We start from the raw sequence: 27,336 nt of genomic DNA on the forward strand, positions 1-27,336 counted from the left end.
TGCATTAGTGTTTACTATGGAGATGGATGTAGAAGATATAGAATGTGGGGAAATAGATGGTGACCACTTGAAAAATGACCATATTACAGAGGAGGTGGTGCTGGATGTCTTAAACTGCATAAATCCTTGGTGGATACATCCCCAAGACCTGGTTAGGTGCATCCGAGAACTCTGTGGGAAATTAGAAAGGTGATTGCTGGACCCCTTGCTGAACTATTTGTATTATCGATAGACACAGGAGAGGTGACAGAAGACTGGAGGTTGGCTAATATGGTGCCACTATTTAAGGAAGGTGGTAAGGAAAAGCCTGGGACTAAAGATCAATGAGCCTGATATCAGTAGTGGGCAAGTTTTAGGAAGGAATCCAGAGGGCAGGATTTACATGTATTTGGAAAGGCAAGAACTGATTAGAGATAGTCAACATGACTTTGTGTGTGGAAAATCATGTCTCAGTAATTTGATTGAGTTTTTTGAAGAAGTAACGAAGAGGATCAATGACTTCAGTAAGGCGTTCAACAAGGTTCCACATGGTAGACTGGTTAGCATTGATCATATGGGCCAATGCACCGAGGAGTGACAGATGGCATTCAATTTAGATAAATATGAGGTGCTGCATTTCAGGAAAACAAATCAGGGCAGAACTTATACACTGAATGATAAGGCCCTGGAGAGTGTTGCTGAACAGAGACCTTGGAATGCAGGTTCATGGTTCCTTGACAGTGGAGTCACACACAGATAGGATAGTGAAGAAGGCATTTGGTATGCTTCCCTTTATTGGTCAGAGCATCGAATATTGGTGTTGGAAGGTCATATTGTGGCTGTACAGGATATTGGTTAGGCCAGTTTTGGTATATTATGTGCAATTCTCATCTCCCTCCTATCGGAAGGATGTTGTGTAACTTGAAAGGATTCAGAAAAGATGTACGAGGATGTTGCCAGGTTGGAGAGTTTGAGCGAGAGAGGTTGAATAGACTAGGGCTGTTTTCCCTGGAATGTTGGAGGCTGAGGAATGACCTTATGGAGGTTTATCAAATCGAATAGCTTCTAACATCTTTCCTCTAATAGATGTTAAGCTAACTGGCCTATAGTTTCCTGCTTTCTGTGTCCTTCGCTTTTTGAATAAAGGTGTTACATTCGTTATTTTCCTACCTAATAGAACTCGAGTCAAGGGAATTTTGGGCAATTAAAACCAAAACCACTCACTACTTCTTTAAAAATCTATCAGCAGCCATACTTTAAATATATACAGACCTGGTGTCTGAGGTTATTCCATACAACAGTTGGAACTGTATGGATTGGAACAGGAACATTTTGTTTGTACATTCATCATACATTACAAAATACACTGTATTTTGGGCTTTTAGAAGTACAGGAACAATGTAAGAAGTAATGCAGTGGAATAAAATAATATAAATAAACTAAACATGGGCATTAATGTGACATTGTTCAACAAATTTGATTTTTTTTAAAAATAGCTGCACAAAGAATTTTAGACTGCAATATTGCATCATGTCAGAATGCCTGCCTCAGATAGAATACTGCCAGAAAAACGGGAATTTATAAATTTAACAGAAGTGCCATAATTAATACTGTAAGGGTTAAAAGCATGCTTCAACTTGAGTTATTGCAAATTAAATTAAAGTCTTCTTTGATTGATGGCCTGTTCATGTTTACACTGTGAGGTCTGGAATTAAGTAACTACAAAGCACCTACCTAAAATGGATGTTTCAGTTGTGTGTCCCCACTTAATGGTCATTATTATTGACAGAAAATCTGTATTTACAGATAGCCTAAGCAGACTAAAAATCATCTTTTTAAACATTCCTTTTGTAATAGAACATAATTTGGTCCCTCTTTACTGTGTGTCGCAGACATTTCTTGCTCCTCTGATCAGTTCACCTTGCCAAAGACTTTCAAATAACATTATTTGTCTTGGAACCTCTTCCCTGTAATATCTGTAGGTAAAAGTGCCCCACACAAATTCATGAGTCATGGAAAGGTAGCATTTAAAGGGACTAACTCCTTAACTGCATATTTGCACATAATCATCAACAATCTCCATATTTAACACAGGAAACTTTGACTATAAGAGAATAACATTTAGAATAATAAAATAATTAAAGCAAGAAGTATTTTATGTAACAGCTGACATGACATCTACTGCATATTTGGTATACTCAGCAGACCCTGATAATAATCACAAAGATCGAGATACGGGATTTGCCACTGCATGTTACTTCCAATGCATTCCAACTTTACGCCACCTGATAATCTATAAAATTGCAGCACATGATAGAGGCAACTATGCTGTTGAATGACTGCATACCAGTGACCCAAAGTTGTGAGAAGTTCACACCTCTTAAAGCTAGCCTGTGCCTCTTAAAGGTGAGGTGCAGTGTGACTGGGGCAGGTACTGAAAGCCACACTACAACTAATCCTGATGTGGGAAAGATACAAGAATGGCACAACATGGCAGAAAGCAGATGCTAAGATTTTTTAAATACTGCACTGGAGGCTTTGGTTGAAGAGGGGAGATGTGCTTTGTCCACGATAGTTGAAGAAGTGCTCTAAACAAACTCTCAGAAGGCAGTGGGAGCAGATCAAGCCATGAGGACTTGGAGACCATGGGACAAGAAGGTCAATACATCTTCAAATGGTATACTCCACCAACACTGCTGCCATCCTCCCACACTGGTCAAAGCACAACACTCCCATCACTCTAGTAATCCTGACTCAGGCCTCACATTCATAGTTTCACCTGGCCCTCACATAATTAACACTGCTGCAAGCCTTACACCCACATCTCACATGTACTATCAGCTACAAATGTATAACAAATACATCACCCAAAGACATTGCACCACACTCACTGACACAGTGCAGGACAAGCTCAAACACAACTACAGGTAATACAGGTGGGTTCTCCTATAGCATGTGTCTCTACAACACGAATTGGCTATAACACAAATGCCGAATTTAGACCTATACTTGTAGAACGCAAACTTTCCTTACCTGTATTGGCTATAACGATTCCCGCCCAATTAGTTTAAATGGTGCTGGTATTGCATGATTTTTCTGTAAAGCTAGATCGCAAGGGAACCGATCTGTGGCTTTATAAGAGAACTACTTGTATGTCCTAACTGGTAGAGGACACAGCTGGTTGCATATCTTTATGATTAGATTAGATTAGATTTCCTTCAGTGTGGAAACAGGCCCTTCGGCCCAACAAGTCCACACTAACCTTCCAAACTGCAACTCACCCAGACCCATCTCCCTCTGACTAACGCACCTAATACTATGGGACAATTTAGCATGGCCAATGCACCTGACCTGCACATCTTTGGATTGTGGGAGGAAACTGGAGCATCCGGAGGAAACCCACGCAGACACTGGGAGAATGTGCAAACTCCACAGAGTCACCCGAGGCTGGAATCAGATCCAGGTACTTGGTGCTGAGGCTGTCGTGCTAACCACTGAGCCATCATGCTGCCCCTAATCTCCCTGGATTATCTCCCTGGATTAGACAGAGCTCACCATTACTGAAGTAGCCACTGACCAGTGGCATTGTCAAAATAATTTTTAAAAAATTGATCTCTTGCTTTGTAATCCTGTTTATCACATTGGACCCTCACTGCAGCATCCCAACTGACTTACAAACTGCAAAAGGTGACAGCATGCACTTATACTCCCAGCTACACCCCTCCAGCACAACTTCATTCTTGATCTGTTCTCCTTCTTCCAAGAACTGCTACTTGGCCAGGCATTGGTAGAAAAGTAACAGACAGAAGAGTAGGAAGGCAATGAAGAAGAAGCAATACCATCATTCACTCTCTCAGCCACAGACACTGCATAAAATCAGATAAAATAAGAAGTCTTGCATTTATACTGTATATTTCCTAACCAACCCAAAGCATGTTACTGCCAATGAAGTACTTTTGAAGGGTACCCACTATTTAAAGGAGAGAAAACATGGCAATAAGCTTCCAGAAATTGCAACGTGCTCATGGCCAGATAATCATTTGTGATGTTGATTGAGGAATAAATGTTGCCAGACCTTGTCTGATCATCTTCAAAATAGTGACATGGGATCTTTTACTTCCATCTGATAGGCAGATTGCATTTTGATTTCATGATACATTAGAAAGATGGCAGCTCTAACAATGCAGCACTGCCATGGTACTGCATTTTTGCTTTCAAATCCAGCAACTTGAACACATATCCCCTAAAGTGTATACACAATTACAATGCTTGGTGCTTTGGGAAGCCTAGCAGAAAACCTGTCAGGAATGTTAAGTGGAGGAATCCAATACCAACTTTGCAAAGGACCTTGACAAAAGCAGCTTGGGACCCATCCTTCCCAGCATTTAAGTGGTGTCCAAATCCATTTGATCATTTTTGGTCCCAGCTATGCATCTGATGGTTGGCATCTCAGCTTTCATTGCAACACAAGCAGAAGTCATCCAACATCCAAGCATTACAATGGAAGCTCAGACTTCTGTCATCATGGGCTATGCACATCAGAATTCAAAGGGGTTTGCAGAGAGTCAGTAGCCTGTCCTCCAACAGATTGCTAGGATTACTGCATTGTGGACCCAGGGGAGAAACTACAGATCCGTGGAGCATAAATCTGCCCTCGTCTCTCAGGATGATAGTATTCCTACTCCAATCACTGCCACTCCATCACAGTGCCTTTGCTGCTACCAATGAACAGTTCAAACTGCTGCTGCCCATGCCAGAATGACACAGTCAGAAGTTGGGCTGTTTAGATCCAGAGCTGTTCAAGGCATCCTGCAAGGCCATCTGCAATCTCCTCCAATTAAAGTCAGCAGCCGTTCCACCAACCAATGCTCCAGCCACTGGGATCGCAGTGTAGGGGCACTCAGACACCAATGCCAGACAAAACACAAGCACTACGAGAATGGACAACGGCTTTGATTATCATTTGAATGCAGTATGGAAGAATTTTGATTTATTTTGTGTTATTGGCCTTTGTTTTTGTATCATAGTTATGTAGACACTAACCTCACAGTGAAAAGATAAATATGATGTGAGACCATTAGCAAATGGAGAATCAGGGTTGCACTTACTGATAACTCAGTCAGGAGAGTTGTTCATGAACAGGAAGTCTAAATTGCTATTGACGTTCCTCTTCCTGGGCTGCTGACTGCACAGCTGGTAGTAATGGTGGTACCCTGAGGATGGTGACATTGTGGAATATTCAACAACCTACCGTGAATCTTAGAACTTTATTTGCTGAGCACAGCTGGCTCTTTGAGAACTACCCATGCAGCAGGATCATTGTTTTAGGATATCAGTTGTGTGCATGATCATATTTTGTGTGACAGCAAGGCTTTCATTAAATTCATGTTGCCCTGATGTGCTTAGGTTCCCCAACAAAATTAACTACCATGTAGTTGGCAGACAGTCCTTGTCACCAAGTGGTTTGCTGTGGTGGCTCAAATGCACCTGGCACAGCAAACTGCTAAAGAATGATGGCATCATGCCTGCTGCCTGGAGACTGGGCACTGACCTGCATGAGACAAAGTCCATATATACCACAACACAATGTGCACACAGGCAATGTCACCTTGTACCATGAGAAAGCCTGCAATTCCTGAAAAACTGTTCACTATGCATGCTTCTCTCTGGCAAAACAGGTTGAAACGTAGCTGACCTTTAGTGATTAGAAAGCCTCAGCAACCTCTTTAAACAACTGTGTATGTAAAACTACAAGTTGTTGCTGTATCTGCAGCTTGAATGGAAACTGCCATATCAAAGTTTATTGGTTGGTCACCTTCATAGCTAGTGACAATGCTGACCAGCTTCATTGTGAGGCTGCACTCGTGCTGTGGTAGTTTGCAGATTTCGGTGAAGCACAGACTCTTCACATAACCAACCCTTGGGAAGAAAGGATAAGAGAACTGCTCTTGAACATCTTGAGCATAGATGGCCTTCTGTTGAATGTCCTTCTCTCCCTCCTTTTTCTAGCAATTCTCCCTGTTTTGGTTGCCCTTTTCTAATTCACTTATGTATGCAATATGCAAAAGAGAATGAATGTGCAATTAATGAAGACCTGAAGTCAGGACCAAGCTCTTCATTAAATGCAACTCTCTGTACAAATCATTTTGAAGATATCTTAAAAAGCACCACAGACATATACAATCAGAGCCAGTAGAAATAATTCAAATCAATAACTAATTTGATAATAGTTGACTACATATCACATATTACAGCAAAGTGATGGAGGCATTGTGCTATCATTGTGACTCTAACCTGCTAACTGATGCTCAGTTTGAGTACTGTCAGGATTGCTCAACCCCTGACCTTATTACAGCCTCGGTCCCAACATGGACAAATGAAATGTACTCAGGCAGAAAGGTGAGGGTGAGTGCCCCTTACATCACAATGGTATTTCACTCAGTGGGGCATCACACAGACCCTGTAAAATTAGAGTCAATGAAAATGAAGGGGGATATCTTGCTGCTGTTTGAAGTCATACTACGCACAGAGGAATATGGTTATGGTTGTTGGAAGTCAATTATCTTTGCAGGAGTTCCTCAGGAAAGGGTCCTAAGCTCAACCATCTTCATCCCCATCCAGTTTCGCTCCATCAGAAGATCAGGCTTGATAATGTTTGCTGATGATTGCTCAATGTTCATCACCATTTATGACTCTTCAGATATTGAAGCAGTCTGTGTCCAAATACAGACAGACCTGACAACATTCAGACTTAGGCTGATAAGTGGCAAGTAACATTCACACCACAGATGTGCCAAACAATGACCACCTTCAATAAAAAGAATCTAACCATCACCCATGACATTCAATGGCATTACTATCACTGAAACCCTATTATCGACATCCTGGAAGTTACAATTGATCAGAAACTGAACTAGATCAGCCATACAAATACTGGAACAGGTCTGAAGCAAGGAAATCTGCAGCGTAACACCTCCAGATGTCCAAAATCTGCAGATTCAGTGAATTGGCCATAATAAATTGTCCATAGACTTCAGAGATATGCAGGCTAGGTGAATTAGCCATGGTATTTGCAGAGTTAAGGGTATAGGGTAGGAGGCTGTGTTGGGTGGGATACTCTTCAGATAATTGGTTCAGACTCAATGGGTCAAATGGCCTCTTTCTATGTAGTAGGGGTTCTATGATTCAGACTCCCCAAAGCCTGTCATCCATAATGTGCAATTCAGGAATTTGACAGAATATTCCCCACTTGCCTGAATGAATGCAGCTCCAACAACACACAAGAAACTGGCTACCATCCAGAACAAAGCAGCTAATTGATAGGTACTCCATCCAACACTTTTCTTCTGCAGTGACTCATAATTTGAGTCTTCAAGATACACTGCAACAAATTACCAAGGTTCTTTCATCTGCCCCTTCACACAACTGTTACCATCTAGAAGAACAAGGGCAGCAACCCACATACCATCCTGACTTGGAACTACATCACCATTCTTTCACTGCCACTGAATCAAAGCCCTAGAATTTCCTCTATAATAGCATTGTGGGTGTACCTACAGCACATGAACTGCAATCATTCAAGAAGGCAGCTCACCACCACCTTCTCAAGAGTAATTAGAGATGGGCAATAAATGTTTTTTTATGCTGTGACATCCACATGCCATGAAGGAATTAATAAAAGTTTTATTTAAATAAAGTTGATGGGTTGACAGGGGCTGTTCCTGCTGCTAAACAAGTGTTCAATGGATCGTGGTTAAAAGGTGGCTGGGGTGTTGAGCTCATAAAATGGTAGCACTGGCTTTGAATCAGTGCTAAAGATTCATTGATATCATTATCTGGCTTCTGTATACTTCCATGGGCCCTGACTTTGCACGTCTTAATGTGTTTATCAACGTGGCAAATGGCGCAACTCACACCCGAGGTTCGTGCACATACCACATTTCAGGCCACTCATAGCTCAAAAGGTCGAAATCTTTTTTTACCAGTCATTTCAACATTTGGAGAATTGAAAATGCAAAATATAAGTGCAGCATCAAATTACTGAGTTTCAAAGGAGCACATTGTGGTTCTGAATCTCTCGACAATATATTTACTTGATATGGTCAAATATATTTGCAATTTTCAACACCTTCATTACATATTTTAAAAGTTGCACTTGGTCACAGGCTTTCTTCTCACATCAGAAAGCTGCATGTGATTGTGCACAGCCCTAGACACTTTACATACATTACATAAAGACTTCACAATTCAGACGTCAGGCTTCCAGACTACAAAATCCAGACAGCAATACTACACAGAAATGTTTGACAAAGGTGTCATGTGATGTTAAGCATGAAACCTAACACATGAACACTAACCTTTAACCCTCTTTCAGTATTTGAAATTTAGATTTGGTTTAGTTACAGAATCCCTTCTGCAGGACTGAACTGAAAAGCTATGCACTAATACTTGTGCTGACAGTACTGTAAAAGGTCCCCATCCAACACAAGAGATTTAGGCCACTAGACATAACACAGATTTGAATTTCTAAATGCCACCACAGGCGCTGGGCTCTGATGAATCACAAATGCCTGCAATCACTACACACCTAATCTGGTTGTTTTAACTGAAGCAAAAAACTCTTGAATCTAGCAAGCAGATTTGCCATACACATTATCTCATGAATATCAAAGTATTTCTGCAAGATTCAAGGCATAGCATTTAGTGTCACATTTGCTGCTGGCTTATATTTCTATCCCTATTTTAACTAATTTCTCAGGTATTTAATCCAAACGTTAATCAAGTCATTGAATGCCCATGTAGCTGCTTGGCAATTTGAGGCTAGTTTTACTGCCACAAATTGGAAACACCCCCATCTCGGATCAGCAAGACGGCACCATTATTCCAATCTAGAAAATAATAAAAACTGAACAGGTTTGGAAATCTGCTGTCCATTTGGCATTTTAAAATTACAAGCTCAACTGCTTGTTAATTAGTAAAGATCTAATCTTCCAAAATTTCTTGTTACCTGCTACATTTTTAGGCATCAAATATGAAACTCTGTGGGAGTACTTTACAGCAGCTATGATGAAGTGGCAAGAGGTCAGAAGCAGGAGAGCATGCCACAAGAACCATGACTGAATGCAACAGTAGACTCTGCTGTTGAAGATGGCATCATCTGTATTTCTTTAACTTTTATTTCAGGCTTCTTTGAGCCGGCAAAACGTAAAGACACATTATGAATTCAGAGAACAAGGGGCCTTTATATTTGTCGTCATGATCAATCCCTTGTTTGGAGCATCACCCCTTTACTGCATGAGGTCCTGGTCTAGACTCCTAACTGGACTCTAATTGACTGCCTACATACAAGATGGCCACTAAATGGCCATCTAACATTTGGTTCAGTAGCTGAGATGGAGAGGCAAGAGCATGTGGGTCATTCACCTTCTGTTTTGCCTCTCTCAACCTGTCTATGACAATCCAGTCAATGGTTTTATTGCTTGCTTAAGTAAGACAAACCTCGTCATCTTAACAGATGATATGCATAAATATCTCTTGTTCAAAAAGGAGTACCTAAAATTGGATATTGTGTGGACTTTGTTTTGTAACACTGAAAGAGCCTGATACGCATCTCTTAACTTCTGGAAGGGGTATTCCTTTGCCTGATGGAATGACAAAAAAAAAAGCACGACCTACACAAATTTCAATTAGCATCTTAGTTAGGACTGCTGTCACAGAACATAAGTTAGGGTATGCCCTGCTGCTCTCAGTCTCTGTCAAACGTCCTAGCTCTTGCTGAATAAACCTTAATGTGGTTAATGATGAAAATGATTCTTCAGTGTAATAAAAACAAGCAATATAGCAACAGACAAATTCCTATGAAAATTTCCTTCTCTGTCAGTACAGGAATCGAAAAGCAAGTCTGTCAATATTTAATAAAAAGGTGATTAAATTGGTTCGCTACTTGCAGAAGATAGACATTAGTTTTTGTACCTATGGCACAGATCGGCAGTACAGAACAGTTCAAGGTCTATTTACATGTCATTGGCATGCAGTTGGATGGCATTATGGGACCATGAGTTTTAGCTTAAACAAAATGTACCATGCGGCAAAAAGAGACGGCAAAAAGAAGGGGTTTTCCTTCACACCCCTTCAATAAGGGAGATCAATTCAAGTGGGTAGGACAGGGTGATATGGAATGCACATTGACCAATAGAAATTAGAGTTTTTCTGCTCTCCAGTGGTTGGCAGTGAACAATACTGAACATAGTCTACTTTGCAAGACTTTTAGTTGGGGAAATCATGTAAGACAGAGCTGGAGATGCAACAATGGAACCCAAATTACTAAACAACAGAGAAAATAACCTTATAACACAGTATAGCAATAAAAAATACATGAGTATTGCAACAAAAATTAAGGTGCAATTTGAGTACAATTGGAACTATGTCTGTGCGGGCACACAGGGAGACTGTGCTTGGCCAGGCTAATTTATCTCTCAAGTATGGTTTTTAAACATTTGATACTTCTGCATGCATGATATTCCCAATGTTATTGTAACCTTGTCAGAACATTCTGGTATTTTGTACAATCTACAAATCTCCTATGCACAGAAGTACACATTCATAACACTCTGCAGCACTCAAACCTAATTTTTACAATAGTTTGGGCAGTGTTAATGTAATTATGTTCCTGTCACATATGTTATTTTGACTGTAAACAACTTTGTGCATGCTTTTGTGGATTGCTTTTCAGCATTTGTTAACTAAAGTTTATTTGGTGTTCGATTAGACTTGATTCCCAAGGAGACTTAAAAACTTAATTGACCAACGTTAAATATTGTTCTCTTGGTAGCCCTTAAATGCATAACTAAACAATGTCTCTAATTCAATAATTTAAGCTTTGCCTACAGTCTGTAGAATTTAAACGAGCTATGTTCAGGCTTCCATGGTAAGATAGTTTGCTGGTTCTCACTGTTTTAGCTTACAGGAAAATAATAGTTATTTGACTAGAGGTGACCTTATTGAGGAGTTCAAATTTATGAACAATTTTTACAGGGTAAAGAGGATATTCTATTTCCACTAGTTGGAAAGTCAGTAACTAGGGATCACAATTTCAAGGCTGTTGGCAAGAGAGCTAGGAGTGAGATGAGGAGAAACCTCTTCATTCAGAAAGTTGTTAGGATTTGGAATGCACCGTCTGGGAGACTTGTAGAGGCAGATTCCATTTGAAGTTTCAAAAGAGAGCTGGATATACATTTGAAAGTGATAAATCTAAAGGGCGATGGAGATAGGGGAGAATGGGTAGCTCTATCAGGAATCGGTAAAGATATGATGGGTCGAATATTCTGTTTTTATATTGTAAATTCTATGATTCTATGATTGAGATCTTGGGGTAAGAGGAAGAATGGAGCTTGAGATAATATAGGTTTCTTGGCACCAATGATACTTTAATTCAGCCTGAAAGAACACCACTAGGACCGAAGAGTGAAAAAGAACAGAAACTTGGAAGAAAAGAAGTTGAGGTTGGTGTAGCATATGTTCTGAAGACATTTTATTTTACTATTCCAATTAGGTAGCATATAGAGCCAGTTGAAAGTTCCTCCATTCAGAAAATAAATCTTTAAAATCCATGTAAGTTGATTTAAGGTTAATATCACAAGTCGCAGCGCATGCTATAGCAATTTTTTATAATCGGGTTACACCTTATCAGCATGGCTAGGGTTAAGTCACATAACACGAAACTCACTCTAGTTTACTTTGATTTCCTTGTACTGTCTGTGCCAGCTAACCTTCAGTCTGCAGTCCAGAAAAGTCAGATGAACTTCACCTTCTTTCCCTCCCCTTCTAAAATAAAACTGACAAAACCAAAACACGCAATAAAATATTATGAGATAGACATAGTTCTTAGGAAAAGCAGTCTCCTAATCTTTAAATTATTTGCAAAGCCTTGAGGGCACTTGACAACTGAATACTGTATTTATGAAGACCAGACTACAGACTACTTCCCCTCCCCATGAGTCCTTTTCAGACTAACAGTTGACCTTTCATCTTTTAAAATGGACAAAAAGCAGACAAAACACATCAGTGTTCAGGCACTTGTTTACCTCAGCTGTCCACACCTTGGATTCCAGGACTAGCTATCTATAGACTTTAACCTTGTATGTTTTACAAACACTTGGGTCTTGCGCAATGGCACCAACATATAGTTTTATGTCATCCATATTTATGTGAAAATCTTGCTGAAAAGAAAGGGTGCCCAGTAACAGACAGTTCATTTAGACTTTACTTTGACCCTGAAATCCTGTGGCAAGAGCAGTTTTAGTTGCAAATGAGTTTTATGTTTCACTGAACTGACATCAAAGTGTGTGATAACATTAAAATGGACTTAAAATCTGGTCAAATAAGCACTACAAATGATCAATTGAAAATTAATTTCACTATAATAAACTTTATGTTATCTGTCATTCTAAACCAGAACTGTCTCGTAACCAGAATTTCTGCCAGTTCATTTTTCTTTAAAGCTGATCACTTCAGATAATGTTCAGAAAATGCATTTTTTCAAAAAAGTTAATAATAGTAGACTGGAAATCTGCAGATTGCAATCTGTTCTCAGCTGTATATTAAAATTATGAAAGTGTTATATCCGTTTAGTTATTGCAGACATACTGATCAGAGAATATTACTAGTTAGGGTCTTTTTTTTCCTTTTGGGTGGCATATATTTAATCTGAAAATCAAGTCAATAATGTTAGCAACAAATATGAAAACATTCTGAACATTTTCGATGTTTAATCTGTCTTTCTGTGAACAAAAAGTTGAATTCCAGCATTTTCCTCTAGCATTTTAGATGTCAGTTTACAAAATATTAAGTTCTTGAAGCAGACTTGAATGTGGGTCAGCTGGGAGGGTAAGAGTATTAGTGCATCATTATTGTTTTCTTGATTTTGAAAGAGAAACTGGGAGCTTCATTTTTTTTTCAAAAGCCAGTCTGAAGGTCATGAAGTTAGTTCTGCTGTGAGTCTGTTCTTCAGTTGTGGGGATTTTACTTTGATGCTTTTTTTCTGTCAGGGCTCTTGACTCCCCAGCTGCTACCCCTCTCCTCTCAACCAGTCAGAGACAGCCCAGTCCCTTGTCTTGTGTCCAAGTCATGCAATCCCTATGACCAGAGTGTTTGATTAACCCATTCCCTAAGTAAATGGAAAAACAAAGATTTTACTGTATCTTAGAAGTTCATTGGGTTTAAAGACCCAAATTCTATTTTTATTTTATTGGTTCTATGGTGATTACTGTAAATCTATAAAATCATAATGCTGTACTAATGTTCTTAACCCTTCTTTAGTATCCCACATTCAAGATCCTGCTACTTCAAGATCCTCTCCTTCAATAGATATTTAAAATACTGGAGGAGATCTTTGGAAGTCATATTTCAACTCGATGAGATCATTGAAATTGTTCAAGATTATTTAATGTTTCTTCTTAAAATGATCAGAATCTGCATTTGTTTGAATGTAGGGCACCAGATAACACAAAAAAAACTGGCCCTAACTGGCATATTTTTTTTAATAATATCATCCCTTTAAGTAAATTGCATTCTTTCAAGTTAAATCATTTTCATAACTAATAACAAATCACAGCACAGCTTCCACTATCCATGTTTGTACTATTTCAGATACACCAATCTGTATTCCATATGTTGTGACTCACAGAAAAATAACAAGCCAAGCTTTGCTCCCATGGCAGGTAGCTGAAGTCAAAAATAATTCCTGGTTCAGCCTCAGAATAGAGGTAAGCCCACTGCCACAGACACTGGACATTGGAGAAGGCTACAGATGCTGCCAAGTGTCAATACATGCTATTTAAGACGGCTGGTATTGGTTCTCTGGGGCTTTGTCTCAGGTATATTTTTCAAATTAAGCCCTCTGCCCTTTCACCCTTGCATTCCCTCCATCCCTCCAAATGCCTATCCATGCCAACCCATACTCCTTCATTCATCCTCATGTTGCTCCTGTCACAAATTTATGCCAACTCATGACACCCCTCTCATTCTCATTTTTCCTCATAGACCATATGCCAACTTGTCAACACATGCCAACTAATGACCCCACCCATCTCCATGGCCCCATATAGCCCCTTTACCAACTTAGTGCTAACATTTGCCAACCCATTCCCATGCATTACCATCTTTTGCTCTTACATCTTCCCTGTTAACTCAACCACTATCTACCATAGGTAGATATCTGATACACTCTGTGATGAAAGAAAATAAAACTTTAAATATCTGTTACAGAATTCAGTATATAAAAACAGTCCCTCTCATGACTTTGATCTTTCAAGTACTTAATCCCTTATATAAACAAATTGTTGAAAACATAATTCCACAAAGACAGGCAATTCTTTAATACTCATTATGAACTGTGATATTGCATGAAGTGAATTGAATTGGTGGAAGACTGGCATCAGTGATACTGGGAATGTCAGAAGGAGATTAAGATGGATCATTCATTTGGCACTTCTGGCTGAAGTTAATTACCTTGGTTTTTTGCACTGATATGATGAGCATCCCCATAATTGAGGATGGGGATATTTATGGAGTCCCTCTTTCTCCTGTTGGTTGTTTAAGCATACTGGTTATGACAGAACTGTGTTCAATATGGAAGTGATACCCCATTGTAGCTTCACCAGGTTGCCAATTCACTTAAAGTTAAAATAAAACAAAAGAACCAATCATTGGAGAGGAAAGGATTGGAAGGATATGGGCCAGGTGCAGGGAAATGGGATAAGCGTGTATGGACATTTTTACCAGTTTGGGCCAAAGGGCCTGTCTCCGTGCTATAGAACTCGATGGCTCTATGACTCTGACTGCGGATGCTGTAAATCAGAAATAAAAACAGAAATTGCTGGAAAAGCTCAGCAGGTCTGACGAAGGGTCACCAAACCTGAAACATTAATTGATTTCTCAGCAGATCTTGCAGCATCTGTGTAGAGAAATCAATTAACGTTTCGGGTCCAGTGATCCTTCCTCAGACCTGCTGAGCTTTTCCAGCAATTTCTGTTTTTGTCACTTATAGTTATGTCTGGTGCTGCTCCTGGCATGCCTTCCTGCAGTCCTCATTGAAGTAGGGCTAATTCTTGGATCAGCTATAATGCTAAAGTGAGGTATATGACAGTTTCTTGAGCGTATAATTTGTGATTGAACAAAATGTTGCTTTTGCTACTTACTGTACCTGCCACTTTCAGGCAAAAGTTGCTGAATATAATTCAAGAGTAGGAACATTACTTTTTTGATTTACCTTTTTTTAGGCTAAAGGTATAATCCTGCTGCTTGTTGTATGAGGGTGTAAAGTTCTGAAAAGATTAATGCTGAGGAGTGCCTTGAGTACTGCCAATATGATGTCATTTGAACTTGGTGGGAGAACAGCTTAAGACTTCGAAGGAATATGACTTACCATCTGAGTTTTCCTCAATCTCTGCTAAAATGTCCATCATAGTAATGGAATCTGTTCATAGCTGCTATCGTGCAATTAACTACATCTTTTTGAAAGCAAGAGCATCTTCTTATTAGATTACCAAAGGGTTTACCTTTATCACATCCAGACTAAGAAAACCTTATCTACTCTGAAAATGATGGTGACATACATCTATCTTATAGTGAGCAATAATACTGAGAGCTCATACAATATGACAGCTGGTGGTACAAATTGTTCATGCAACTCTGCTGTGTAGACCTAGAATAGCTCAATCAGTAATGATAAAAAGTTCAAACTGAGATTTCTTGTTCTACATGTCACCATCTTGGTGCTCCATTAATTAACTGAATTGGAGAAACTGCAGAGAAAAGTGTGGATTGGGTTCAGATACTTTTGGGTAATGCTGAAAATTGCAAATGACTACATGAGATATACCATGTATTCTCAGATCAGCTCTTAATGCAAACTAGAAGTTCAAAATCATTCCAGTATATGTTGTTCATGTGTATTAAATTACAGTGGTCAATTAGTATATCATATTGATTCTATGAAGTAACATATTACACTAAGACTGGTGAGTTTCATTCATACCTGGTTTACCCAGCAATGAACATGTACAATCGACCACTTTAACAGTGCATCATATTTGTGCATTATTCTCAATGTACGTACTGTATATCAATACTAGTCCATTTTTGCCACTGCAACTGAAGTGAAGACACTATCAAAATAAACTATAATGCTATGGTTCTAATGTGTGTTTGACCATTGTAAATGCCAGTCAGGAAGGTTCACAGACAGCTTATAAAATGTTACCTTGATGTACAAGAACTTGAATTAAAAGGTATAAAGTAATCACAAATATTAATGCTGAAGTGGTAAGTATTACATATTTCAACACTTACAAAAATATTGTTGACTAAGTAAGTATCCCAATTCAAAATACTAGTACAAATATAAATACATATCAGAGGAGCAATCTTTCCAACTGTCACAGAGAATAACAATAAATATAAAATATTGTAATAAATTGTAAATGTCTCCCTAAAATCTTCCTAGTTTCAGAATTATTCTGATCAACAATAACTGGATGACTGAATATGACTATGTTAGTTCTTTAATATATAATTTCTTAGTATGACTTAATTCAACAGCTTTACAAAGTCTTATGTTGGTTAGCAAGCTGTGAGAGGACCATGCATTGAAGGAATTCTCCATAACAAAATCAGGGACAACTTTAACCACAATGAAATTGGATGATGTTTCTAGAATCCCTACAGAATGCCTTTCATGGAACTTGAGAGCCCTGAATAGCAATATTGTAGAGGAATATGGAGGAGAATTGGTACTTTTGTGTGAATATGATAAGTATAAGCCTTTCAGTCAAAATCTTTGCACAGCCTCATTGCAGACAATTAAGCAATAATGAGGAGGCATTTGGATTTTACCAAATACTCATTCGTATGGGCATCATTCTGAAATAGTAATGGTTGTTTTAAAGGACTGTGATCTATTTTGTGTGATTGCTGTGCCTCTGCTCTATTATTGCATTTACTTGTGCACTGAGCCCAGAAAAGGGCCTGCTGAGGAAATAGTTATGGCAAGAATGTTCTTGCATTTTTGGTTCATGGTCATATTTCTTTGGTTGCTCATGTTAATTTCCTTTTGTCTTAGATTCTGGCAATCCTTGTCTACTTTTGGTATACTCATTGGAAATGGATAAAGGCTCAGTAATAGACTTAAAGAAATCAGGTTGAAGAAAGCCCTTCTGCAAATACCTAAAGTGTATTACTGCTACTAACTTCAGACTAAATTTCAACTGAGATTTCAGGAAGGTTTTCATGAATATTACGAAGTCATAATATACACACAAAGCACCAAATTCAAATTATTTAATCTTTATAAGTTCATATATTAACAGGCTGAGAGGACTAGACATTATGAAGAGTGATTTCAAAGTACTTGTACTTTAGAGGCAGATTGTTATTAAAGAGTATATTATATCATACTTACCAGACTATTTAGACTCTAAAGATGCACGTTATCTCTCATGAAGCAGATGATGACATTCAACGATCATAAACCAAGGTTCTTTTGTCTTGTTTTTGATAGTTCCTTTTAATATGGTATTCTATTTTCTTCTTTGCCATAATTTGGCAATCCTGTGAACCATGCAGTTTTTCACTGTTTTACTAATTTTATGAGAAATCATGGTCTATTTCTTTCTTTGACCTTCTGTGGTTGTTGATATTGATATGTTTCCAAAGAAAATACATTTGCTTTTTGGAAATTGCATTATAAAACAAAACCATTAACCCCTGTACGAAGTGATACTTTTGCAATTCAGATTTTGTTTTCACCGTTTATTCAACTTTTATCATAATTTTGTTTTCTCAGTCCATTGTCCAATATTCATGGAATTGAAATTACTGTGGTCAAGTATCTTCAAATAAAATAATTGAGAAACTCACACAGCTAGACCTTCAGTTTGCCCAGCATGAAATGCACATGACTCCCCGAGGGACACATTCATAAAAACGTATCCCATTGACCTAAATCCAATTGGTGGCTGAGCCTTCAGCATTCCAGGCACTAAATTCTGGAATTCCACCCTTCCAAACCTCTTCAAATCTCCACTTCTCTCTTCTGTTTTACTCTGAAAAACTACCTCTTTGACCAAGGATCCAAAGTTTGTTACATAATGCTTCTGTAAAGTATCTTGGGATGTTTTACCAAGCTAAAGGGCCAAGTAGGATGTTATATAAATTCATGTTGCTGCTAACCTGTGTATAACTTTACAACTATTATGGCTCAGAACCTCCTAAATATATGCAGGGATTTGCTGCTAGAGCTTCATCAGCAAGATGCACACTACCCACAGAAGATAAATGCGAGGTGCTGCATTTTGAAAAAGCAAATCAGAGCAGGACTTAGACACTTAATGGTAAGTTCCTGGGGAGTGTTGCTGAACAAAAAGACCTTGGAGTGCAGGTTCACAATTCCTTGAATGTAGAGTTGCAGGTAGATAGGATAATGAAGAAGGCGTTTGGTGTGGCTTCCTTTATTGGTCAGAGCATTCAGTATAGGAGACGGGAGGTCATGTTGCGGCTGTACAAGACCTCCCATTGTTAGGCAATTTTTGGAATATTGCATGCATTTCTGGTCTCCTTCCTAGCGGAAGGATGTTGTGAAACTTGAAAGGGTACAGAAAAGATTTACAAGGATGTTGCCAGAGTTGGAGGATTTGAGCTATAGGGAGAGGCTGAACAGGCTGGGGCTGTTTTCCCTGGAGCATCAGAGGCTAAGGGGTGACCTTATTGTGGTTTATAAAATCATGAGGGTCATGGATAGGATAAATAAACAAGGACTTTTCCCTGGGGTCGTGAAGTCCAGAACTAGAAGGCATAGGTTTAGGGTGAGAGGGCAAAGATATAAAAGGGACCTAAGGGGCAACTTTTTCACAAAGAGGGCAGTACGTGTATGGAATGAGCTGCCAGAGGAAGTGGTGGAGGCTGGTATAATTACAGCATTTAAAAAGGCATCTGGATGGGTATATGCATAGGAAGTGTTGAGAGGGATATGGGCCAAGTACTGGCAAATGGGAGTAGATTAGGTTAGGATATCTGATGTGCATGGATGAGTTTCTGTGCTGTACATCTCTATGACTCAGTGACAGACTTGGCTGGAACTGAATGGAAGGAGGCCAGGCCCTAGACTTGCCAATGTACAATTTTGGGTTCATATTAACTAGCAAAGAACTAGAGTAGTCCCATTGGAGCCTGAGGCTACATCTTGCTAAAAGAGAGCTGCCGAGGTGAAACGCCCCCCAACGTCCCAAGGAGGAAGCCTGAGGAGTTCTGGTTTTGATCCAAGAAATCTGTCTGCTTTGGTATTTCTGAGACTTTGTTTCAAATCTGGCCTCACAATTTCCTCTCTGTCTCAACAGCATACAACTCTTCTGATGGGGCCGTTAGGACTCTAGAGCTGCCAGCACAACCAGAGGGCACTGGCTGTATTTAATTAGTTAGTAAACTTGCAAATGGTCAAGTAAGCTTGCAAATGGCAAAGGTTATACCAGCCTCACTACTCTCCAGTGTGGGCTCAGGTATCCCATTTGACTCTGACAATAGCGTCCCAAAGCACATGAATATCTGTTCCTCTGAATCTTGGATGTCACCCCCATTAGCTTTCCACCCTCCCCTGTCCTTCTCTCCTGCCTCCCAACCTAAATGAAAATCCATGCAATCTTTATCCCCATAACTTGCCTTACACATCCTGATACAATGCAGGAGAACCAAGATTTGGGAACAACAAAATTGAGACTGAATTAAACTAAATGTAGTGAATTCTAGCAAAAAAAAAGAGTTAAGGAATATGGACTTATATTTTGATTTTATTGTACAACAAAACTAAAATTATTCTTTACTCAAATCAATATAGTCCCCACACAGGATGAAAACTGAGTGGCAAAGGAATTCTTTTGACTCATGTGTCATAATAGCTGAAAATGTATTGCTGGAAAAGCATAGCAGGTCAGGCAGCATCCAAGGAGCAGGAGAATCGACGTTTCGGGCATGAGCCCTTCTTCAGGATGCTGCCTGACCTGCTGCGCTTTTCCAGCAACACATTTTCAGCTCTGATCTCCAGCATCTGCAGTCCTCACTTTTTCATGTGTCATAATAACCAATGTATCTTATTTAAAAGATCCAAATTGCTGTCAGTGGTGGCCTTCACCACAGACCACTTCAGAATAATCATTGCTTGTTGAATGTGTATTGAGAACAAATTTCATTAACTTTCTAAGCACAATGATCCAAGTTTACAACTGTACTTCAGAACACCCAGAGAAAATTCAAAATACAAAACCTCCCAATTTGTGATCTGCCAAAGTGCTGTCCTATACCATAAATTCAAGATCTTTGAGAATTACTAACCACCAGCTAAAGCCAGCAGGCCATTCCTAAACAAAGTAGGTCAGAGTTTAATTTAATACATTGGAAAAATAGGATAGTTGAGAAAAATCACCACTAAAAAGGATCATTCTGCAAACCAGTCTTCTTCAGTTTGGGGGAAAAAACAACTAGTAAACTGCCCCAACACTATCATCAGTTGAAAGTGTGGTGCTGGAAAAGCACAGCAGGTCACACAGCATCCGAGGAGCAGGTGAATCAATATTTCAGGCATAAGCCCTTCATCAGAAAGTCCTCATTCCTGATGAAGGGCTTATGCCTGAAATGGTGACTCTCCTACTTCTCAGATGCTGCCTGACCTGCTGTGCTTTTCCTGCATCACACTTTTGTCTCTGATCCCCAGCATCTGCAGTCCTCATTTGTCCACATCACCATCAGCATCAGCATAGATTCCACCATTTCCCAATTGCCTTTAGTTCTGACCAAGAGTCACTGCACTTGAAACATTAATTCTGTTTTTTTCTCTCCCCAGATAGTGCCAGATCTGCTGAGTTACTCCAATACTTTCTGTTTCTGTTTTAGATCTCCGACATCCACCATTCTTCATTTTATGGGGATAAAGGGGTTGACTTATCAGGAATGACTCAATAGGTTAGCTATTTATTCGTTAATAAAAAAGGGAGCTTGGCAGGTGTTAATAAGATGTTTCCACAAGTAGGGGAATCTCAAATAGGGGACACCATTTACAGAATAAAGGGAGACTCATTTAAACAGAGATGTCAAGAAATTTGTTCTTTGAGAGTAATGAATTTCTGAAATTCTCAACAGCAGAGAGTTTTGTTCTCCAGCACAGAGAGTTGTGGAGTCTAGATCACGGTAGGAGTTTAAAAAGATAACTCTGAAATTTCAAAAATCTAAGGGCTTGTAGCACAGCAGGACAGGGTTACAGGGTTGAATGGCCTGTTCCTGATACAATTTCATATGTTTTTGTGCAGTTTTAACTACCGTACTGTATACTTTACAGAGTTTACTGGTGAAGTTGTGGGCTTATGCCCAGTCAAATTCTTATAATTAATCACTGTAAATAAAAATCCACTCCTAGGGTTTTACAAATGTACAAACTAATGGTAAGGTTTAACTGGCTTGATTTTAACCACAGCCAGATTTCTTCAAGGACTGAGTTCTTTTCTTACTAGAAATCCCTGTTGCAATAGCTTTGGTAAGATGAGGAGGAAAATAACATTAAAAATTGCTTTATTTGAATAAATTATTCAGGTTTTGTATTTGAATATTTACAAAATAAAATTATAATTAACCTCTTACCATGACTGGTATTTGCTGAGAACAGCAGGTTAAAATCAAACACAGTGCACCTAAGCAGATAAATAGTCAGGACACTTTGCCAATTATCTGCCTGATTTTTGCTGAGTGGCTTCAGTTACCATTATCCAAAAAGAAAAATAATCCCATTCCTATTCCTTTTTTGGGGGGGCAAGTCCTAATTATAATTGTATTTTGTAAATATTCAAATACAAAACCTGAATAATTTATTTGAATAAAGCAATTTTTATGTTATTTTTCTTCTTGTCTTAGCAAAGCTATTGCAACAGAAACAGGACATAAATCAATTTATAAGTTTTTAAACACATTGGGGGCCTACTTGTGTCAATTTCACCTGTAAATTGATCATAATGAATTGTAAAAAGGTTCAGGAATCTGTCCACTTAAATCTCTTTTCATTATCTGCGCTGCTAAAGTTTCCAATGTTGCTTGGAGCATTGGATGTGGGAGTAGGGTGAAATGTCATTGAAAAAAGTAGAAAGACTCATATGATTATTTAAGTTGTGCATAGACAACATCACATTGCTTCCCATACTATTATCTAACCTTTACACAGCAAGTGCCAGAAAACAATTGCAAGCACATAACAGGCAATATGTTGTACAACTCAAACGCGTCAGTATGAAGATCTATTCAATAAACGCAAAGCCATTCTGTACCACTTTGCTCCATTCTCAAATTATTTTTGGCTCACAAAATTTTAGAATCTCTTGCAGCTTTCTTTTGCCTTTCAGCTTCTGTAATGGTCCCACATTCGGAATTCCCTCATATCATTTTTTTTTAAGAAAGAAGAAAACCAAACAGATGCCTTTGTAGTCACTTTTGTGCCAAGACACCAGTAGTCTCACATCTATATCTATTGGCAGAGGAGGATATACATTCCTTTGTACTCCATCCTAATTGCCAAGAGCAACCAAGAAAATAAGACACTGGTGCAACTTGTGAATATCGGACTAATTGCAATTTTGGATTTTTTGAGAGCACCCTAATCACAGGATGTGTTCAGCATGAGCACAGTACATGTAAGACTTGGACAAGCAACATTCCAGTTTAGCCTGATAAATGGCAAGTAACAAAGACACCACACAAATGCCGGATAATAATCACCTCTCACAAAAAAGAATCTACCCTTTCCCCTCGACATTCAATGACAATCACCATTTCTGTATTCCCCCATTATCAACATCCTGGGGGCTTACCATTGACTTGAAACCGAACTGGAGTAGACATATAAATATTGTGGCAACAAGAGCGGAACAGAGCTTGGGATGTCAGCATCTCCTGACTCCCCAAATCCTTGCATCATCTGAAAAGCACGAATCAGGGAATACTCTCCACTTGTCTGGATAAGTGCAGTTCATTCAAGCATGACACCATCCAGGACGAAGCAGCCTGCTTGACAGACATCCCAACCATTACCATAAACCATTCACTCCTTCCACCACTGAAGCACAGTGGCAACATTATACCATTCACAAAATACATTGCAGAAACACATCAAAACTGCCTTGACAGCACCTTCCAAACCCTGTGCTGCAAAGGCAAGGGCAGCAAATCCAGAGGAACAACACCACCTACAAGTTCCCCTCCAAGTCACACACTGTTGGAACTATATTGCTATTCCTTCACTGTTGCTGGGACAAAATCTTGGAGCTTTTTCCCTTACAGTACTGTAGGTGTAAATATAGTTCTTTTGGCTGTTCCTCAGAGCAAGGAGCATGCTTGAATCCTCGAATAAGAGAGGAAAAACAGGAAGAGAAAAAGAGGCTGTAAGAGACAGGAGTAGAACCAGTCAGAGATAAAGGAGGTAAGAATGGGAAATAAAAGTTTAAAAGAAAAACAGCATTTTAAAAAGTCCAAAATCCACAATCAGTATTAGCAGTCAGCCATCTGTGTGTGGATGACAACGGCTTGTTGTTGTCAAGTCTTTGGCCTGTTTAGTACTTCTTGTGCCCACCTTTGTGCAATGTACTCTCGTCCCAGCTGTTGAGATCAAGCCTAATCTTCTCCAAGTTAGCTTTCAGCATATCTTGAGAATGGTTTTGCAGGTTACCCTGTGGTCTTTGATCAATCATGAGCTGGGAATAGATATTCCAGAAGACAAATCTTTGGCATTCTGAAACTTTAGCCTGTCCACTGTAGTTGTTACTCAAGAATGGTCAATTTATGCTCACGACATCTGCTTCTTTGAGGATGCTTGTGTTTGTGTGGCAATCAATCCAGGCAATGCATAGCATCTTCAACAGGTAACACAGAGGGTTTGTCTCAAACTTTCTCAGGCATTTGCAATGCATCCCTCAAATTGAGGAATGTCAGCAGGATATCTGGTTTGCAGACTGCTACCTTTCAGTTCATAGGTGATAGGTTAATGAAGGTTTGTCTGAACAGTTTCCCAAAAGAGAAACTTATGCACTGGATCCTTTGTAGAATTCCTAAGTCTATGGTCACTAACTAGGAACTGGACATGTGGTTGCCAAGACAACAGAAGTGATCAACTGGTTCCAGGGGCATGACCAACCACCATGATGCTAGGGGGATTTGGTGCAATTTGGAATTGGAGGGTTATTGGTCAGAGCACTGAGTATAGGAGTTGGGAGGTCATGTTGCAGCTGAACAGGACATTGGTGAGGCCATTTCTGGAATATTGCATGCAATTCTTATCTCCTTCTTAGTGGAGGGATGTTGTGAAACTTGAAAGGGTTCAGAAAAGATTTACAAGGATGTTGCCAGGTTTGGAGGATTTGAGCTATAGGGAGAGGCTGAATAGGCTGGGGCTGCTTTCCCTGGAGCATCGAAGCTGATGGGTGATCTCAGAGAGGTTTATAAAATAGAGAGGGCAAATAGACAAAGTCTTTTCCCTGGGTTAGGCAAGTCCAGAACTAGAGGACATTGGTTTAGGGTGAGAGGGCAAGGATATAAAAGAGACCTAAGGGGCAACTTTTTCACACAGAGGGTGGTACATGTATGGAATGAGCTACCAGAGGAAGTGGTGGAGGCTGGTACAATTGCAACATTTAAAAGGCATATTGATGGGTATTTGAATTGGAAGGGTTTAGAGGGATATGGGCCAAATGCTGGCAAATGGGACTAGATTAGATTGGGATATCTGCTCGGCATGGATGAGTTGGACCGAAGGGTCTGTTTCATGCTGTACATCTCTATGACTCTATGACTTCTGTCTCATCAACATTTACATCTAGCCCAGGGCTGAATGCATTTCTTCAAAGAAGTCAAGGGTACCTACACTATATGGACTACAGCAGATTAGAGAGGCAGGCCCCCCTACCTGCCAATTATGGATTGGCAACAGATGGTGGCCTAGCCAGTGATGCCTACAACCTGTGAAAAGAATAAAATAAAAAAAGCATGCCAAGGTAATCACAATTCAATATATCCTGATTGATCAGCAATCATGTATGCATGTATTGTCGTACTTACCTGGTAATAATATTGGTAATTGACTGACTTGTCAAGGTCTGGTTTTCAGAGTTGTGCCATGTATTGTATGGATGCCTATATCAAACACATCAGATTGACACAAACAGTGACAGTACCATTCAGCTCCAACATCATGCACTGACATGATATATTAATCACCTGCAGGTGAGATCATAGAGTGGTGAATAGGGACTACATTTCTTGCAATTACTTCCATTTAATAGCCACAGAAACACTGTCTGGGAGCTGAGCTATTCCATCACTGTGGACTAAATTTCCATTTCCTTCAATTTTGACAGTTATTTCTTCATCCCCTCTTCCTCTTGGGCTGGGAAAGGATTGGCAATTGATGCAGATGCTTTTTGAACATTGCCAAGGCTGCAAGAATTTCCATCTTCCTTTTCTGCTGTCACCATTCCTGTGCTTTCTGAATGCATCCAAATCTGAACATGTAGCTGTCAATAATTATTGCAAGCATTTCTCTCACAAAGAATTGGTTGCTATCACCACATTTCCATTCTGGTGAGATTTAAAAGACTTGCACTTATTTGGACTGCATCATTTAGACTCAGAATATTCCAAAGTGTTTTAATATCAACAAAGTACCTTGAAGTTTAATTATTGTTGTAATGGAGGAAACAAAACAGCTAGCTTGCACAATCAGTCCCTACAAGCAGCAAGTCACAATTATAGTGATCACAATCTGTTGCTATTATGTTGACTAAAGGATAAAAAAGTCAGGATGTCATGGGCAACTCCTCCATCCTTTTTCAAAATAATATCTTTTGCACCCGGAGTGGACAGTCAGGGCCTCAGTTTAATCTTGCAGTGACAAGACAGCATCAACAACAATGTAGCATCCTTTATTACTGCACTGGAGTCTCAGCACTTTTGTCCTCAATCTGTGGACTAGAAGTTGAACCTAAAACCTTCTAACTGAGAGGCACGAATGCGACCATCTAAGACTAATATTCACATATTAGTTTTTAAACAATTAGAATTGACTTCCACTTGTACGTAAGAAACAGTTATCTTTTTCGTAAAATAATAACAATCGAAATAAACACTGGATGCATTCTGGATGTCTTGAACACGTCATTCATACTTCCAATGCAAGTAGCAGAATAGATTAATGCAAAATTGAATAAGTTGATGCATTGACAGAAATGGAGAGAGAGATTGTTTAAAAAGGTGCACAGGAAGAAAGAAAAAGACATGTCTGTAAATATATGCAGGGTAAAGGAGTTTCCTGCCCATGTCCATAGCAAAATGAGCAGTAGTAATAATTATTCACTACAATTAAAATAATGTTGAAATTTTAAATATGGCAACTTTAAAGTTATTCTCTGAAATAATTGTGATGAACTGTTTCATTACATCTAAACTTGGGACAGGTCATTTGACATTCAACCAACCCTCATTTCAGCAAATTAAGCTCTGATGGGTAGGAGGATTGAAAGGATTAGATCCTAATTATCATGCTTCTAAAACTATACTGGTAGTAACGATGGAAGCAGTCCTAAAAAGTGTTACCCAGATTTTATGTTTGTGCTGGAAAATATAGATTTAATTTCAGACCAATGATGGTTGAGTATTGTTCAGCCACTGAATTAGTAGTGTAGATAGGAAAGCATTTTCCATCTTTTTTTCAGATGCAGAGTGATTAATATACACTTGCAAGGAAGGTTAATGTTCCTACAGTTCCTTTAACAAATATATGTGAAGGTAAGTCATAGATATATGGAATTTGAAATTCTGAAATAAGTGCAGCTGTTAGCCAAAAGAAACAGGGTGAAGTCAAAGATCACCTTCAGTTCTGAAATCCTTAAGGTTAAGACTTGATACTAAGTTACCTTGGGTCCAACAGAATGAAAGCAAGGCCAAACAACAAACTCCCAAATGATGTACCCACATGATCTATTAATGACTCTTACAAATGTCCTGTTTGGAAAGTAAACACTTTCAATTAAGACAAACAGTCAAAGGTCACCCACAATCAGAGAAGGAAGGAAGGTATGGCACAGAATATGGCCAAACCAGAATATGATCCCCAGGGAGTTCATTGGCAATAATATACTTTTTAATGATTAATGAATCCAGTGAAAATTACAAATGCTTGGGACAGACCTTAAGATCATTACAGCCCCCGCAATGGAAACATACTTTCTAATAGGTTATTTATTTCACATGTTTGGCTGTATATTTTTCATCAAATCCATTCTG

The 27,336-nt window shown here is 39.1% G+C and overlaps 1 protein-coding gene across 3 annotated transcripts in view; it reads right to left on the bottom strand.

Annotated features, from left to right (window-relative positions):
* The window catches only part of bcl11aa (BAF chromatin remodeling complex subunit BCL11A a), a 285,572-nt gene that overhangs the window by 99,122 nt on the left and 159,114 nt on the right, over positions 1–27,336 (bottom strand). The window lies entirely within an intron of this gene.

This window comes from Chiloscyllium plagiosum, chromosome 9 (genome assembly GCF_004010195.1).
Source record: "Chiloscyllium plagiosum isolate BGI_BamShark_2017 chromosome 9, ASM401019v2, whole genome shotgun sequence".
Lineage (NCBI taxonomy): Eukaryota > Metazoa > Chordata > Chondrichthyes > Orectolobiformes > Hemiscylliidae > Chiloscyllium > Chiloscyllium plagiosum.